Here is a 12,280-nt window from a genome sequence, read left to right as displayed (position 1 = left end):
CATTTCATTCGAACACTGAGATGGAGCAGCACTTACTAGAAGGGGCCTCACAGCCCTCCCTGTCCCTGTTGGTCCACTCCTGTTCTCCCACCTCCCCCACTCTCAGGGGAAGGAGAACAGCACTGCAGGTACAGAGGAAATTTTCAGCATAAGCCAAGGAGCTGCTTTGCTTAGGGTGTAGCTCCTGAAGGGGACTGTAACAAGCCAGGAACTTATGGACCCTTAGCCCATAAGAGAGAGAGAGAAAAGGGACCAAGTAGCACAAGGATGGCACAGATAGGAGAGGTCCAGTCATGTAAAAGTCTGGGGACTCTCTCTAGGGTGGTGAGAACAAGTAAATTTAATGAAAGTTCCTGTGCTCCAAGTTCTTAGGTTCTTTTGAATATTTGAGATGGGCAAGAGTAAGACCTGAAGTCCCAGTCTGGATCCTTATGTCTCCGAATGTGACACTACTCAGCAGATAGATACCTGGCAGTTGGGCTTCATGTGCTTAGTCATATTTTTCAACCTGTTCACTTTGGAAGAGACTGTGGCTACTTCTGCAGATGTTCAATCGGACACCACTTCTGAAAGAAGCAAAAACCAACACATTTCAAAGCCAATTGATGTTTCTGATTTTGCCACTGAGCATTGTTATGGAATAAGAAAGCCTAATTTCTGCTGTAAATCAATATGAATTCATTGAACAAGTGCTTGTTAATTGCCTTAAATAGATCAGGCACTATAGGAGGATGGGTGTGGATAAGAGTGCCTTTCGCCTCTTTTATGACATAGGCCTGAACAAGCTAGAGAAGCCATTGCCATCCAGGCATTTGGCTGTGAGGGAATTCGGGCTGCGGCAAAGCTTTAGAGGAATGGTCAAGATTCAGCTCAATCTGCTCTTGTGGGAATACCCACATGGGAGTACCTTGTGGAACAAATGTATTCCTTATATAATATGAAGTCTTAATTTTTATTTATTATTATTTTTTAATCCTCACCTGAGGATGTTTATTGATTTTAGAGAAGGAGAAAGGAAGAGGGAGAGAGAAATATCAATGTGAGGGAGAAACATCAATCGGTTGCCTCCTGTAGGCCCCCCAACTGAATATCAAACCTGCCACCTAGGTAAGTGCTCTGACCAGGCATTGAAATCACAAACTTTCAGTGTGGGGGACAATGCTCCAACCAACTAAGCCACCCAGTCAGGGCATAATATGAAGTTTTTAAGTGAAGACAATTTAATAATGATTTCCTTGAAGAATACTTATAGTTTTCAGGTTGAGGTTATCTTTACGTAAGCAGGAAAAAAAAAATACAGAGTACATTTTTCCTCAAATCTTTGAAAGTTTTTTTTTTAATTCTGCTAAGATTATTGGGGATTTCCTCTGACTCCTGGCAGATGGTTTACAAAAATGAGTTATTATCCTCAGATGTGGAGTCTTCCTACTCCACCCTGACTCTATTCTGGCAAAATCCATTCTTCTTTTCAAAAAAGCATGTTGTTTTTTCTTCTTCATGACATGAATCTGCTTTTCTATCTTTTCTAAGTTATGCCTTGAAATTTGAAGATCCTAGGAAGGAAGATCTTCACCCTCCTTTTCAAGTGCACATTTTGGGGACAAGATGCTATTCTAATTACTGCTCTTATCATGTGTTTGTGGTAGAGGGAGAATTTTTTGAACTTTATAATAAAATCCAGGGTCAAGGACCTGCTGCTGGCCATGTTTATTTGTGTGCCCGTCTCTTTAGTAATTGGTTCTTTCTCTCTCTGTAGGGAATGAATAGTATTGGCTGATTGGTAGACTGGAAAGTTTTGATTCCAGCAATGCCACTGGTTAGCTCTAGAACTCTGTATCAGTCACATCACCTCACTTGGCCTCCATTATATCCATTAAAATGAAGAGTGTGTTTTACAATCTCTAAACTCCCTTCTATCTCTAAAATTAACAGGAGTTCATACAATAAGAGCACATTGAGAATTGCCTCATGGCAGTCTGCATGTGTGGACCACTTGTTTGGCTCTCACTCAGGTCCGTGACCATCTTGCTTCATGGTTTGCATCACTTAGACCCTTGTCTGTGCCTCCCCACCCTTTGTGTCAGACACTAGATCTGCCTAATATGAGGCAACAGTGACCATGCTGGTGAAAATAGATTATTCCTCTTGTGGGTTTGAAAAAGCTCATCAAATCCCGAAGGGAATTATGCAGGAAGCTTATGCGTGGAGGAGAAAGTCACATTCAAAGGATAATCTGAATTATCCTTTCAGGACAGCACATTTTATTTTAAGAACTCTGCAAGGTATCATTTGGTATTTTTAAAAACAGGATTCTGAGATTCAAAGCTGTATAGTACATACTAATAGAATAATAGGCTGGAAGTAACTTCATTCATGTCCAGAATCTGGGTCAGTGATGGTCAGACTGTTGGTCTGGAAGTCCCCAGGGTCACCCGTGGCAGTCCTTGTCTGTGTCCTCCAACACAACAGCGCCCTGTTTTGATGCCAGCCTCAACCATGTAATATTAACCCCTTCCAAATATCATTTTTAGTAGATTTCAAAAAGCTATATGGCTACTAACCTAGACAGCTACAACTTTTAATGTGTGTAAGTGTATATTTTTGTGAAGACTAGGTTCTACTGAAAACTCTTAGCCAATAGCTGAATAAAATTTTACTTTTCATAAAATGTTCCTTGATACATTTTTATTGCAGACTAAATAGTAAAATTTAACTGCAGGGCTAATTGTAATTATTCTACCTTACTGAGCAATTTATGCAATGATTGAAATCAGAAAATAACAGAGACATGAGTACATCACCATAAAATTAGAATTAATTAATTTAACTATATATTCATGGGTTAAATTGTTGTTTGTCATAATCGTGCACCAAAAGGTTGAGAGGCCCAACATGTCTGAGGCAGCATTAATCTCAAATAATATTTGATTTAACAAAATTCTAATACAATAAAAACTGGTTCTGTCCCTTGGAATTGATGGTAATCAAATGGAATTTACCTTTATTAGTCATGGAGTTCAGAGCCCAAAACCCCAGAGAGTAGACAGTTTAAGACCTTCCTTTCAGAGATGAGAAAATTGAGGTTTAGGAACATTAAGTCAACTATGACAATACTGCTAGTCAAGTCAAGGAGAAGACTAGGTCTGCCAGAGTAATTTTTCCATACCTGAGTAATCTTTCATATTGAGGGAAAAATAGCCTTACAAATTCTAGAGCTTTAAAATTCCTTTCACATGCAATAACATTTGACTTTCTTAGTGCAAAATCTGTGCTCATTAAGGCAGGGTTGGGGGTGATGGATATTGAGAATTAGCATATGGTCTTCTAGGGAGGTAATCATGAATATAAAGCCACCAAGTCTGACATTTAAAGTAACAACTTATGTCTTAAAAGAACAACAACATTCTCAGACCAGTCTTTTCTATGTGTGATGGATGAAGGGAGGTGTAATTTAGTCTTTATATTCACAAAATTCCTAATGCCTAAACTGTGCAGTAGTTTCATAGGTTTAACAAAATAAAAAAACTGTATTTAACAAATCTTAACTTTTCACTTGCAATCCAACTTTGTAATGACAAAGGGTCTGCTTATTTTTGTTGTTTAATTATTTCACTTTAGAGCAAGGGTCAACAAACTTTTTCAGTAAAAGACCAGATAGTAAATACTTCAGACTTTGCGAACCATACAGTAGTTGTCATATGTGACTCTGCTGTTTTCAGAAGAACAGGTGGCAGTCTGAATTTGGCTCATGGGCCATGGTTTGTGCTTCAGAGCATGAAATAAGAGATAGCATCTCCTCACTTGCTTCACTTCATCACAGAGAAGTTGGCCACAGCGACACTGATGGATGAAGGTCTTACGCAGTTTTCTAAATGATAAAGTTGGAGAAACTGGGTTTATTGATAGCAGATCTCTTGCCTGCACGCATAGTTCACATATGAAATCATGGTTCTCTATTTGTGAAACGACAGCTGTGCACAATGGAAATAATTAGTGTAGGGGATCCAATATGACCACTTAAAGCTGAAGAACAGAAGCATTCTCAGAATTATGAAGTTGATCCTGCTTTCACATAGCTCCTTTAGAATTAATTTAGGAGGAAAACTTAGATAGTCACAAAACTAGACCTGGCTCATGGACCTTTTTTATGACCCATTTTTGGCTATGGACATGACAGATGCATGCATTCATGAATTTCAGACACTCCATAATAGTGGTAGTATTTGTCATTTAAAAAAATGATTTAATACGTGAAATTGAGCACATCGAGGACAGGAACTTTGTTTCATTCCCAGCTGTGGTGTTTTCGCAAAGTGACTTCACCAACGTAGGCCTTTGGTGACCTCATTTGTTAGATCTCTGAGGCTGTTCCACTGCTAACAAGCAGTGATTCCATTCCCTAGAGCAAGGAGCTCAATTGCTGGATCGCATCTTATGAGTATGATTAGTTCTGTAGGAAACCACCAAACTGTCTTCCAAAATACCATTTTGTATTCCTACCACAATGGTTGAAAGTTTGTGTTGCTCCACATCCCTGTCAGTATTTGATGTTGTCAGTGTTCTGGATTTTAGCCATTCTGATAGGTATGTAGTCTCATTGTTTTTTCTTTTTTTAATGTACATTCCCCTAATGGCATATGACGTGGAGCATCTTTCATATGTTTATTTTCCATCTGTATATCTTCTTTTGTCCAATGTCTGTTAAGATCTGTGGCTTAGCCCTGGGGGAGTGGCTCAGTTGGTTGGAGTATTGTCTTGTACATCAAAAGATTGCGGGTTCGATTCCTGGTCAGGACACATACCTAGGTTGGGGGTTTAATCCGTGGTTGGGGCATGTATGGGAGGTAGCCAATTGATATTTCTCTCTCACATGAATGTATCTGTCTGTTTCTCTCTTTTTCTCTTTTTCTCCCTTCCCCTCTCTCTGAAATCAATAAATATATCCTCAGGTGAGGATTAAAAAAAAACTCTGTGGTTCATTTTTTAATTGGTTTGTTTCTTTATTTATTGAGTTTTAAGAGTTCTTTTTATATTTTGGATAACACTCTTTATCTTCTCCTAATCTAAATATAACTTGTTATTTCATTCTCTTGACATTGCCTTTCACAGAGCAGAAGATTTCCATTTTAATAAAGTCTAACTTATCAATTCTTTCTCTGATGGATTGTGCCATTCGTGTTGTACCTAAAAAGTCATCACCATACCCAAGGTCATCTAGGTTTCTCCTATGTTATTTTCTAGGAGTTTTATGGTTTAGCATTTTACATTAAGGTCTGTGATTTATTTCAAGTTGATTTTTTGAAGTTTGTAACATCTGTGCACAGATTTTTTTTTTTTGCATGTAGGTGTCCAGTTGTTCCAGACCATTTCTTGAAAAGATTATCTTTGCTCCACTGTATTGCTTTTGCTTCTTGGTGGACAAAGATCAGTTGACTTTATGTATGTGGGTCTATTTCTAGGCTCTCTATTCTTTTTTTTTTTTTTACTTTTTTATATTTAAATTACAATTGATGTACAGTATTATATTAGTTTCAGGTATATAACTCCATGATTAGACATTTATATAGCTTATGAAGTAATCACCCCCAAATATAGTACCCACCTGACACCATATATACTGATTACAATATTATTGGCTATATTTCCTTGCTGTGCTTTACAGCCTCATGACTGCTCTATAACTACCAATTCGTGCTTCTTAATCCCTTCACCTTTTGTTCCTATCCTCCCAACCCCTCTCTCATCTAACAACTGCCAAATATTATCTGTATCTATGAGTTTGTTTCTGTTCAGCTTCTTTGTTTATTTTTTTTTCAGACTCCACATAAGTGAAATCATTTAGCATTTGTCTTTCTCTGAATGTCTTATTTCACTTAGCATTATACCATATAGGTCCATCCATGTGGTTGCAGATGGCAAGATTTCATTCTTTTTTATGGCTGAATCATATTCCGTTGTATATATGCACCACTTTTTATCCATTCATCTATTGATGGACAGTTAGGTTGCCTCCATATCTTGGCTTTTGTAAATAATGCTGCAATAAATATATGGATGTGTATGTCTTTTCAATTTAGTGTTTTGGGTTTCTTCAGAAGTAGAGTTGCTGGGTCCTTCTTTGTCTCATTATAGCCTTTGTTTTAAAATCTATTTTGTCTTAAAATAAATTTTGTCTTGTATAAGTATTGTTACCCAAGGTTTTTTCTTTTTTTCCATGTTCATAAAATATCTTTTCAATTTCTTTATTTTCAGTCTGTGCATGCCTTTCAATCTGAAGTGAATCTCTTGTACACAGCATATGTAGGGGTCTTGTCTTGTTATTCATTCAGTCACCCTATGCCTTTTGACTGAAGCTTTTAATCTATTTGCATTAAAGAATTGTTGTTAGGTGTGTACTTATTGCCATTTTATTATTCATATTTTTATTTTTTTTCCTCTTGTTAAAGAGGATCCTTTAGCATTTCTTGTAATACTGGTTTGGTGGTAATGAAATCCTTTAAGTTTGTTTGGGTTTTTGTTTTTTGGGGTTTTTGTTTTTTGGCCTGGGAAGCTCATTATCTATTTTTTTATTCTAAATGATAGCTTCCCTGGGTAGAGTAATCTCAGTGGTAGGTCTCACTTTTCATCATTTTGAGTATTTTGTCTCAGTCTCTTTGAGCCTGCAAAGTTTTTGTTGAGAAATCAGCTGACAGTATTATGGGAGCTGCCTTGTAAGTAACTAACTGCTTTTCTCTTGCTGCCTTTAAGATTCTCTCTTTGTCTTTAACCTTTGGCATTTCAAAAGGTGAAAGATTTATACTGTCTGAAGAGAAACCAGAGTATTATCTTTGGCATTTTAATTATGCTGTATTTTGGTGTGGGCCGCATTAGGTTCATCTTGTTTGGAATTCTCTGCACTCTCTGGACTTGTATGTCTTTTTTTTTTTTTTTTTACCAGATTAGGGAAGTGTTCTGTCATTATTTTTTCAAAAGGTTTTTAATTTCTTCCCCTATCTCTTCTCTTCTTGGTACCCCCATGATGTGAATGTTAGTATGCTTGAAGTTATCCCAGAGGTTCCTTACATTATCCTTATTTATTTGGATTATGTTTTCTTTTTGCTGTTCCAATTGTATGTTTCCTGCTTCCTTCACTTCCAAATAACTGACTTTATCCCCTTCTTCATCTACTTTACTATGTGTTCCCTGTATTTAGTCTTCATTTCTGTTAGTGTATTCTGTATTTATGGCTGTTTCTTTTTTATAGTCATGTCCTTTTTTATGTGGTTGAAGTTCTAAGTTCCTTGAGTATTCTTATAACAACTGTTTTGAACTCCGTATCTGGTAGTTTGCTTGCCTCCATTTCATTTATACCTTTTTCTGGAGATTTCTCCTATTTTTTCATTTGGGACATATGTTTTGCCTCCTTATTTTTGCTGTTTCTCTGTGTTTTTTCTATGTATTAGGTAGAGCTGCTATGCCTCCCAGTATTGGTAGAGTGGCCTTTTGTAGTAGGTATTCTGTAGGACATTCCCATGTGGGCTGTGTGCACCTTCCTGTTGTAGATCAGTCTTGATGCAGTCTTGATCAACATGTCAAAATTGGAGGGATTCACCCACTTAGGCTGATTTTCCACAGGACCAGCTGCAACTTCAGTGGAAGACCTGCTGTATAGTGGCTGATCTCAAGAAGCACAATTCTCTTCTGTGGGACTTTGGTGTCCACTGAGTCTTTCCCTTGAGTATGTAATTCATGGAGGTGGTTGGCTTTTAATCCAACATGATCTGAAGCTGCCCATAAATAATACTGGCCATGGGGCCTCCCAGGAGGTACAGGCCAAGATCAGCCACTGCCCAAGCCCAGCTCTAGGCTACCTGGCATGAGCTACAGAGCAGTCTGAAGATGGCTGCTACTTGTGCTGGGCTTAAAGGTCCCTGGGAGAGGCCAAGCTGTGAACTAGGCTGGCTGCCACTAGCACTGGGCCTGGGCCCACTTAGCAAATGGTACATGGTATGCAAAGGCTAGATGCTGTTTGTTTGAGAGATTTTAGAAAAGTCAGCAGCATAAGCCAATAGAGGCCATTCGTAAGGTAAAGCCCCTGGAAAGGATTTGCATAAGCCCACAAGGTGAGTGAGGCAGGGTCTTAGTGAATCTTCAGGGCAGAACAGCAGGTTGATGGAGACTCAGATATTATATCTGCCTGCCAGTTCTGTTTGCAGAGAGGGCTCAGAAAAGGAGTAATTCCCTCTCCCAGTACTTCTGTCTGGGAGAAAACTTCCTCTCCAGACTTTATCCTGAAGCCAGACAATTTGGTTCCTTCCCATATGTCCCTGATGCATTGTGAGGTGCTGCCCCAGCACTGGAGCTCAGAGTGAGTGAGTCAGAGTAAGTTAGTGTATGTGACCTTTAAGGGGAATGCCTGAGACTCTAGGGAACTCCATCTCACTCAGCCACAATCTCTGCTGGTTTTCACAGATAAAAGTTATAGGGACTTCTCTTCCTGGCACTAGACCCTTGTGCTGAGGGTTTTGACATGGGTCTGGAACATTTGGCTCTTCAGAAGATACCTCTGAAGCCTATAGATCCCTCCCAATTTTTTTTAAAAAGAATTTATTTATTTATTTATGTATTTATTAATTAGACAGAGGGGAAGGGAGGGAAAAAGAGAGGAAGAGAAACATCAATGTGTGATTGCCTCTCATGTGCCCCTCACTGGGGACCTGGCCTGCAGTCTAGGCATGTGCCCTGACAGGCAATCAAACCGGCAACCTTTTGGTTTGCAGGCCAGTGCTCAATCCTCTGAGCTACACCTGCCAGGGTACAATTTTTAACCACCACATACGGGTGTGGGACTGACCTGTTTCATGTCTCCACCTTGCCTACCAGCCTCAGCATGACTTCTTCTGTACATCCTTAATTATAGAACTTGTGTTCAACTAAATTGCTGGTGGTTCTCTATGATGGTTGTTCTGTAATTTAGTTGTACTTTTGATGTGGATGTCTGTGTTCTATTCTTGTAGACTGATCTATTTGTCTGTTTTTTTGTTTGTTTGTTTTTGTTTTTTTTTACCAATACCACATCATCTTGATGACTATAACTTCATAGTAAGTCAGGTAGCATTAGTCCTTCAGCCTTGCTCTTTGTATTCAATGTTTTGTTGCCTGTTTTGAGTCTTTTGCTTCTCTATATAAATTTACAATTAGTTTGTTAATATCCACAAAGTACTTTCTGGGATTTTGATTGGGATTGCATTGAATCTATAGATTGAGAAGATCTTGACAATACTGGTTCTTCCTATCCATAAACATGAAATATCTCTCCATTTATTTTTTCTTTGTATGTATCTAAAAAGCAACTATTTTATCATTAGTTTTTCTCTGATTTTTGTTCATCAGCATTTTGTAGTTTTTCTCATATAGAGAACAGATATTTTATTATGTTTATACAAATTTCATGTTTTGGAGTGCTAATGTAAATGGTATTGTATTTTGAACTTCAAATTTTACTTGTTCATTACTGGCATATAAGATATTCATTTTTGTATATTAATCTTGTATCCTACAATCTTGCTATCGTCACTTAGTTTCAGAAGTTTAGTTGTTGATTCTTTTGGATTTTATATATAGGTCATCTATGAACAAAGACAGTTTTATTTCTTTCTTCCCAATATGCATAATTTTAATTTCCTTTTCTTGTCTTACATTAGCCTGGACTTAGTACAATATTGAAAAGGAGTGTTGATGGGGAATCCTAATCATGTAACTGGGAAAGATTCAAGTTTCTCACCATTAATTTGATGTGAGCTATATGTTCTTTTATATTCTTTATGAAATTGAGGAAGTTTCCTGTATTCTAGTTTACTGAGAGGGTTTTTTTTCATTTTGTGAATGAGTGTTTATTTTGTCAGATGCTTTTTCATCTATTGATATGACCATGTGATTTTCCTTTATAATCCATTGATGTGATCAATTACAGTAATTAATTTTCAAATGTTGAGTTAGCCTTGCATACCTGAGATAAATTTTATTGTTGCAGTGTATAATTTTTTATATATTGTTAGATTTTATTTGCTAATGTTTTGTTGAGAATTTTTGCATGTATGTTCATGAGAGACATTAGCCTGTAATTTATTTTTTTGTACAGTAAGTTCTCACTTCACATCATCAATAGGTTGATCAACTTTAGGCCCAAGAACAGATGATATATCCAATTTTACCATACTAGTTGATATAGAAAAGAGTTAAATTTCTAAAGCATCTCATCAATGTTATAATGAAATGACAATGAATCAAATGACATTATTTGAGAAACTGTTAAATATATTTTCTGGTAATTAGGGTAATATTGGCTTCCTAGAATGAGTCAGGAAGTATTTTCTCTACTTTTATACTCTAAATGATTTTAATGAGTTGGTATAATTTATTCCTTAAATGTTTAGTAGAGGTCATCAATGAACCCATCTGGGCCTGGTGCTTTCTGTTTTGACAAGTTATTAATTATTGATTCAATTTCTTTAATAGATATAGACTTGTTCAGATTGTTCATTTCTTCTGTTATTTTTGGCAAACTGTGTCTTCTAGGAAATTGGTCCATTTCATTTAGATTATCAAATTTTTGTGTAAGAGTTGTTCATTGTTTCTTGATTAGCCTTTTAATGTCCCTAGAATCTATATTGATGTTTCCACTTTTGCTTCTGCTATTCATGTGTGTCCTCACTCTTTTTTTCCTTAATTAACCTGGCTACTGGTTTATCAATTTTATTCACCTTTTTAAAAACCATTTTTTGGTTTTCTTGATTTTTTTGTTTCAATTTCACTGATTTCTGCTATAATTTTTATTGTTTTTTATTTTTTGCTTTGGATTTAATTTGCTCTTATTTTTCTAGTTTACTAAGGTGAAAGTTTAGATTATTAATTTTAAATATTTCTTCTCTTCTAATATATACAGTCAATACTATAAATTTCCCTGTAATCACCACTTTTGCTGCATACCACAAATATTGATATGTTATGTTTTCATCTTCCTTTAGTTCAAACTATTTTTCAATTTCTCTTGATATTTATTTTTGACCCATGTGTTATCTAGAAGTGTATTTTTGGATTTTTTATTTATCTTTCTGTAATTGATTTTTAGTTTTATTCTATTATGGTCTGAGAAAACATTGTGTATTTCAGCTCCTTTAAATTTGTTAAGGTTTGTTTTATGATCTAAAATGTAGTCTATCTTGTTGAATGTTCAGTGCAAGTTTGAGAACAATTTGTATTCTGACCTTATTGGATGTGGTAGTTTATATATGTCAATTATATCCAGTTGATTGATGGTGTTAGTTAGGTTCACCTATGTCAGTACTGATTTTCTCTCTCTTGGGTCTGTCCATTTCTGATGGAGGGGTGTTGAAGTCTTCAGCTATGATAGTGAATTCACCTTGTTCTCCCTGCCATTCTATCAGTTGTTGCCTAACATAGTGTAGACCTCTGTTGTTAGCACACAAGATGTCAATTCTTCAAGATCATTACATCTTCTTGAAGAATTGACATCTTTATTTATCATTGATACCGTTTCCTTGCTTTGATATCTGCTTTGTCTGAAGTTAATATAGCTCTTTTGTTTTCTATTAATTAGTCTTAGCATGGTATTTCTTTATCTGTATACTTTTAATCTGTATGCATCTTTATATTTAAAGTGGGTTTCTTGTAGATGACATATAGTTAGTTCCTGTTTTTTTTGATCCACTGTAAAAATCTCTTTTAATTCATTTTTAGACATTGACATTCAAAGTGGTTGTTTAATATAGTTGGATTTTATCTACCATATTTGTTACATCATTCCACTTGTTTTCCATGCTGTTTCTATTTTTTCTTCTACTCTTTTTCTGCCTTTTGTCATTTTAATTGTACATTTTGCATGCTTCCATTTTTTCCTCTTTTTTTTCAATTCAATAAACAAGTATTAAGCATCTTCTGTGTAAAAAGTTCTGTGGCTAGTTGTTACAGAAAAGAGAGGAAAGGAATAAAATAAATGAAAATTTCTTCCTGTTTTGAAGAAGCTTCAAATTTATTAGGAGGAGGGGGAAAGTGTAATTAAGTAACACAATATGTTCATGTAGTATAACTATTAATACAGGGGAGAAGCAACTAAATCAAATTGGTTGGGGGGCAATCCACAATGGTTAACAAGGAGATGGCACTTGAAGAATGCCATCTTAAGGCTGAAGAATGAGTGTATATTTTTTAGGTTGAGACAACAGGGAGAGATTCCCAGTCCAAAGCAATAACATGAGCAAAAACTGGTAAGTCAGGTAAG

The 12,280-nt window shown here is 36.3% G+C and overlaps 1 protein-coding gene across 11 annotated transcripts in view; it reads left to right on the top strand.

Moving 5' to 3' along the window:
- Positions 1-12,280, top strand: part of ABI3BP (ABI family member 3 binding protein) — a 245,748-nt gene that overhangs the window by 22,301 nt on the left and 211,167 nt on the right. The window lies entirely within an intron of this gene.

Source organism: Pteronotus mesoamericanus, unplaced genomic scaffold, assembly GCF_021234165.1.
Source record: "Pteronotus mesoamericanus isolate MK-2021 breed Mesoamerican mustached bat unplaced genomic scaffold, CSHL_Meso_final contig_42, whole genome shotgun sequence".
Lineage (NCBI taxonomy): Eukaryota > Metazoa > Chordata > Mammalia > Chiroptera > Mormoopidae > Pteronotus > Pteronotus mesoamericanus.
Note: the sequence above shows the minus strand (reverse complement) of the source record. Positions and strands in the feature narration are given on the sequence as shown.